The following is a 6,000-nucleotide window of genomic DNA, read 5'->3' on the forward strand; positions in this document are numbered from 1 at the left end:
ATAACAAATGGCCACAAATTGGGTGGCGTAAAACAACAGACACTGCTCTCACAGTTCTCTCATAGCTCTCACGGTTCTGGATGATAGAAATCTAAAATCAAGGTGTCATAGGGCCACGCTTCCTCTGAAGGACGCAGAGAAGAATGCTTCCTTGCCTCTTCCCAGCTTCTGACGGCTCCCTGTAAGCCTTGGCATTCCTTGATTTGTAGCTGCATCACGCCAATCACTTCCTCCATCTTCAGGTGACCTTCTTCCCTGTGTGCATTTTTAAGTGTCCTCTCCTCTTCTTATCAGGACACCAGCCATTACCTTAGCGCTCCCTCTAACACAGTGTGGTCTTAAGTGATTACATCTGCAAATCCATACTTATAAATAAGATTCCATTCTGAGGCTCCAGGCAGACACAAATTTGGGGGGAAGGCTATTCAACCCACTATAGTTACTTCTTTTTTATTCTTAGAGCAACTCATGGCCTAGATACTGTTAGACCCATTTTACATATGAAGAAACAGTCACTATCAAGCAACCTTACCTCAGTTGCACAGCTGAGTTTGAACTCAGGCCTCTGGGTCCCACTACACAGTGAGGCTTTTCAGTGGCGAGACTAAAACCAGGTGGCAAGAAAAGGCCAACTTGAATATAGGCCTCGATGCCCGACCAATCCCATTCTTACCATCCCATTCCCTTGGGCTCATAGGGGTGGGGTCAGCAGTGATGGGATTCTGACGCTCAAACACGGTATGGTTTCTCAGCCACATTTCTCTATTGTTTTCTTGCCTTCTCTCCATGCCTTGCCTCTAAATCATCTCTGCCTAATTGCTTTTCTTCTGAAAAAGGAGCATTCTCCTTTCCTCCTTCTTGTTCTTTTTACTCTATCCCACCAACAGCTACCAAAGGGAGTGGCTGCCTAGATGCCAAGAATGGGGGTGTGTCTGGTCCTTCCTGTGGAAACTTGTTTCTTCACCCAGAGCTCCAGGCATGCAGTTTCAGTGGGAGTAGACTGCTGTAACCTGAATATCCTTCTCCAGCCACGGTGACTGCCTGAGGAATGAATATACGAGGTGTGATCACAAAATACAGTGAGTGTTTAAACAAAAAGAAAATGTATTACTGTAAAAGACACTTTGCCATTAATCCCCCTCAAAATACAAAGTAATCCCCCTCACTTCAAACACACTTATCCCATCATTCTTACCCCTTTCTGAAGTACTTCTATTTCCTAGATTGGATGCTGCCCGATTCATGTATCATTTAATGAAGCCAATAAGACTTTTAAAATTTATTCAGTTGAATTTTGTTTTTTAACAGTGTGTAGGATGATACTTGGTAATGGAGAACTGGAATTTATTGCACTATAATTAGTATGATAATGATCTCACCAGTGTATACAACCATCTGCAAGGCCCCTTCCATTTTACAGAGGGAAGTTGAGGTGATGAGAGATTATGCAGCTTAACCAGGATCACTTTGTGAGCACAAGGTAAAAGTGGGAAAAGAACAACCATTTCTGTCCTTTCTTCCCAGAAAGTTTTCCTCCAAATGCAATGTAATACAATGCAATGCAATGCAAAGCAATGCAAAGCAATTCAATGCAATGCAATGTGATGAAATACTATGTAATGTAATGTGATGTCACTGTTTATGGAAAGCACCTAGAACAGTATATGCCACATAGGAGGTGCTAAATCAGGGTTAACTATTTCAGGTCCAAAAAAATAAGTCCAATTTTCCTTACTCTGCTAGGCCACAAAGGAAAACAAACAAACAAACAAACAAACAAACAAAACACAGCCTAAAAGTGAGAAATAAATGCAACCAGGGTTTTGGGACATAGGCAAAAAGCAAGAGCTCAGGAAGGGGTTAGAATTACAAAGAGCCAGCAGTTTATCTAGAACCAGCCTTAGCAACCTTCCCAAAGTCAGGAATCAAGGTGCTGATATGAGTTTATCTGGAATGTGATGAAAGGGAATCATGACAAGCCCCCTCTTTTGGAAATGGGGATAGGGGATTCAGAGGTAAGAGAAAGTCATAAGCAACGAGACGGGAGAAAGGAGGAAGGAGTCCTCATGGGAGCCATCTTGATTGGCTTTCCCTGAGTCATGGTTAGCCCAGGGATTGGAGGTTGGCCCCTCGTCATTATACTAGAAGCCCCACGCCTGGCTTGGAATCCCACCTGATCTCTGCCTGCTAAGGAAGGCAGGCATATGATTGGTGACATAGGATGGGGGGAAGGGGTCAGAAACAAGTCAACACCAGCACCAGCTACTTCTTTTGCCCATTTCTCATGGTTCATGAAGTTGTGTCTCCCTCTGTTTGTCTCTACTTTTCTCTGCACATCTCATCTGCTCCCTTCTCACTGCTGATGTCCTTATTCTTTCCCTCTATTCTGAACCTATTTTTCTCTTCCTTGTTGATTCTGCTTTCTCAGAGTTTCTGCTTCCTCAACCCTACACCTCCCATCATGGATTCTAGCAACTTCTTTACCCTTTAGCTCAGGCCTTACTGCCTCTGTCTTCAGCATCTGATTGGCTCATAGCCTCCTGAAGCCAGCTATCTCCTGTGTCAGGAACCCACTCACAAATTGAGTATTCTTTGGCCCACTGAGCAGGGGTAGGAGGTGGGTCACACAGAATGAAACTCGGTTTCCTAGGGTGATAGTTTGGATAAGGCAGGATAATTTCTCTCAGAAAGGGACATGTGCTCTAAAGCTTGACTAAAAGAGGTGTGTCAACTATAATTTTACACACACACACACAGCCATGGGAGGTGGAGTACAGCATAGGGAAAATAGTAGTATTGTAACAGTTATACACAATATCAGAGGGGTAGTGGGGGAGGGGTTATCACTTTGTAAGGGGTGTAAATGTCTATCACATTGCTTTGTACACCTGAAACTAATAAAAAAACAAAAAGAGGTAATGGGGAGGACAGCTGATGCCGCTATGATGGCCTAGGCCAGGACAATGGCTCTGGGCTGGCATTATAGTTCACCTGTTCACAAGCGGTTCTGCCATTGCAGCAGCACTTCTGGTTAAGAGCATAAGGTCAAGTACTTGTCTCTTCATCCCCATCCAAGGTGAAAGATATCTTTGTGTCTTCTCAGAGTACAGTGATCCACCTCTTCTCTAGAAACTTCTCCAGATCATAAAATTTGTTCCTAGTGGCCATATCTGAACTATGTCACCTTACTTCCTATACCCATGGGCGTCTGACCGCAAACCTATCAGCTTCTTTTTCCTGGGCATTTGAAGTGGGTCTAAGAGATTGCGAGTTAGTTACCTCATGTGAAAGAAAGTGCAGAATGTAACTGGCTGCTGATGTGTATGTGGGAAGGCGGAGAACATCTTCAACCATGTAGGCCAGAGAAGTTCTTAAGTGACTGGAGAAAGAAGCAAAGGAGAAAGAGAGGCAGCCCCGACTAGAATCCTCATCCTTGTTCCAGTCCCTTCCGCAGCCTGGGTTCTGGTCTTAGCCTCAGGTTTGGCTAGATACCTGTGTGGAATTGTGCTTTTTGCTCAAGTGGGTGTCTGTTCCCGCAGACAGTTCTAAAACACAAAAAAGCATAAGTGCCTGAGAGCCATATAGCTGCATGCTGACCTAGGCCTGACCTCATTTTTAGGGTGGTTGTGGGGGGAGAAGGACAAGGTAAACTCAAGGATGTAAATAAGGTACGTGCTTCCCAAAGTCTCTTCTTCTTCCGGGTCCTGGCTCATCTCTGAGAGGACATATAGGCTGGACCCAGACATCTAGGCTGGCTGTAAGATGAACCTGGTGTGGTCCCAACAACTTGGGACTAAAGGATCCCCTGAGCCAGCCTAAAATTCTGCGCCCAATTCCAGTGTTTGTGTGTGGGGTGAGTTTTTCTTACAGCACCAACCAAGCAATTCTTGGACACCAGCTGTGTCTTACAATTCAACTCAATTCTGACACTCTCTTCCTAGAAATAGAATCAGATTCCAAAGGTTGAAGACTCAGTCCCACAAAACTGCTCTCCACTTCACATGCCAATCGCAAGCCCCGATTGTGATCTTCTATACTTCTGATTGATCAGCTACAGATTGAAGGTTCCCAGACCCTTTCCTTGGGTTCAACTATTTTGCTAGAGTGCCTCAGAGAACTCAGGAAAACCGTTTACTCATTAGATTATTGATTTATTACAAAAGATATTAAAGAATACTAATCAACAGCCAGACAGAAAGCTACATAGGGTGAGATCGCAAACAAGGGAGCTTCCCAAACAAAGGAGCTTGGGCCCAGCACAGTGGCATGAGGAAGTGTTCTGGTTCCCCAACCTGGAAGTTCTCCGAGGCTTTTCCTTTTGTTTCTAAGGAGGCTTCATTAATAGGTGTGATTGATTAAATCATTGACCTTTGGTGATTGATCCAGCTTCCCCCAGCTCCTCCTAGGAGGTCAGGGGTGGGACTGAAATTTCCAGCCCTCAGGGTTGATTTTCCTGGCAACCCACCCCTAACCTTACCTGGGTTACCTCATTAAAATAACAAAGGACACCTTTATAGCTCTCAACACTTAGGAAATTCTAAGGGTTTTAGGAGCTCTGTGCTAGAAATGGAGACAAAGACCAAATATGTATTTATTATAGATCACAATATCACCCAGCTGATTCAGCCAGGGACTCCCTATCCAGGGCTGGTTAGGACTACAAGTTCCCAAGACTAAATGGAGGAGGGATTCTATCTCCTGAAGCCTGGACCAATATCCTTTGGCCATTAGATTTGGGGAAGCAGATGCATCTTGGTCCAAACTCAGGTAAAGGAAATCAGAGGTTCTCACAGTGGCTGGTTTCAAATCAGTTTTCTGATTTTTGTTTTTGTTTTAATTTTTTTTTATTGAGAAGTATTGGGGAACAGTGCACCTCTTCAGGACCCATCAGCTCCAAGTCATTGTCCTTCTGTCTAGTTGTGGAAGGCGCAGCTCAGCTCCAAGTCCTGTTACCATTTTCAATCTTTAGTTGCGGGGGCGCAGCCCACCATCTCATGCGGGAATTGAATTGGCAATCTTGTTGTTGAGAGCTCACGCTCCAACCAACTGAGCCATCCGGCTGCCCCTCCGAAGCTCAGTGGCAGCTCATTGTCTTCAATCTAATTGTGGAGGGCACAGCCCACTGGCCCATGTGGAAATCCAACAGGTAACCCTGTTGTTCAGAGCTTGTGCTCTAACCAACTGAGCCATCTGGCTGCCCCTGGTTTTTTGGGTTTTTTTGCCTTTTTTTTTTTTTTAAGTGAAATTCATCTCCTTAAATACAGTCAGTCAAGAGAAGACAACTGACTCATGTTTTGGGGTCAAATCATTGGTTCCCAAACCCGGCTACACATCAGAATCCCCTGGGGAACTTTAAAAATGTAGTGCTGTCTGAGCCCACAGACATCCTAATTCAAAATCTCCAGGGGTGGGGTCCAGAAATCTGCATTTTTCGAACTTTTGATCAGGTGATTCTGAAGTAACCTGCCTTAATTGGTGGCTCAGCCTTAGGGAATCCCTGGGTCACAGTAACCCTTGTGAAGAAAAGGAGTAACAGGGAGAACAGGGAGGTGAGAACCCAAAGACAAATTGTAGTGATTTCAATACATAGTCACATTGGCGGTAAAATACCTGAAGTAAGAGAAGGAGTTTGACATTTTATAATTTATATAGAAGGCCTAAAATTTTTTGAATTAGGTAATTAATGTAAAATAGGGCCTGCCGGTCCCTTTTGCTTAAGTGGCATGTGTAGACGAAAAAGGGGCCACATACTAAACCTGACCAGCTCAGGAGAGGTCTGCATGGCGGGGGCCCTACCAACTCAGAGACTGAAAGTAACCACACAGGATGGTCTGAACACAAAGAAGCCGAACTAAAAGCAGGTCATGGTGGGTAGTCACATCCGAGGCCTGCAGCTTCTTTAACAAAGGTCAATCTTTACCTTAAGTGAGCCTATCTATTGTCTTTTTGCGTCTAAGATGACATACCTTTCAAATGTCAGAGTGATCCCTTTTCCAGACC

The sequence above is a fragment of the Rhinolophus hipposideros genome (genome assembly GCF_964194185.1).
Source record: "Rhinolophus hipposideros genome assembly, chromosome: 11".
Taxonomy (NCBI): domain Eukaryota; kingdom Metazoa; phylum Chordata; class Mammalia; order Chiroptera; family Rhinolophidae; genus Rhinolophus; species Rhinolophus hipposideros.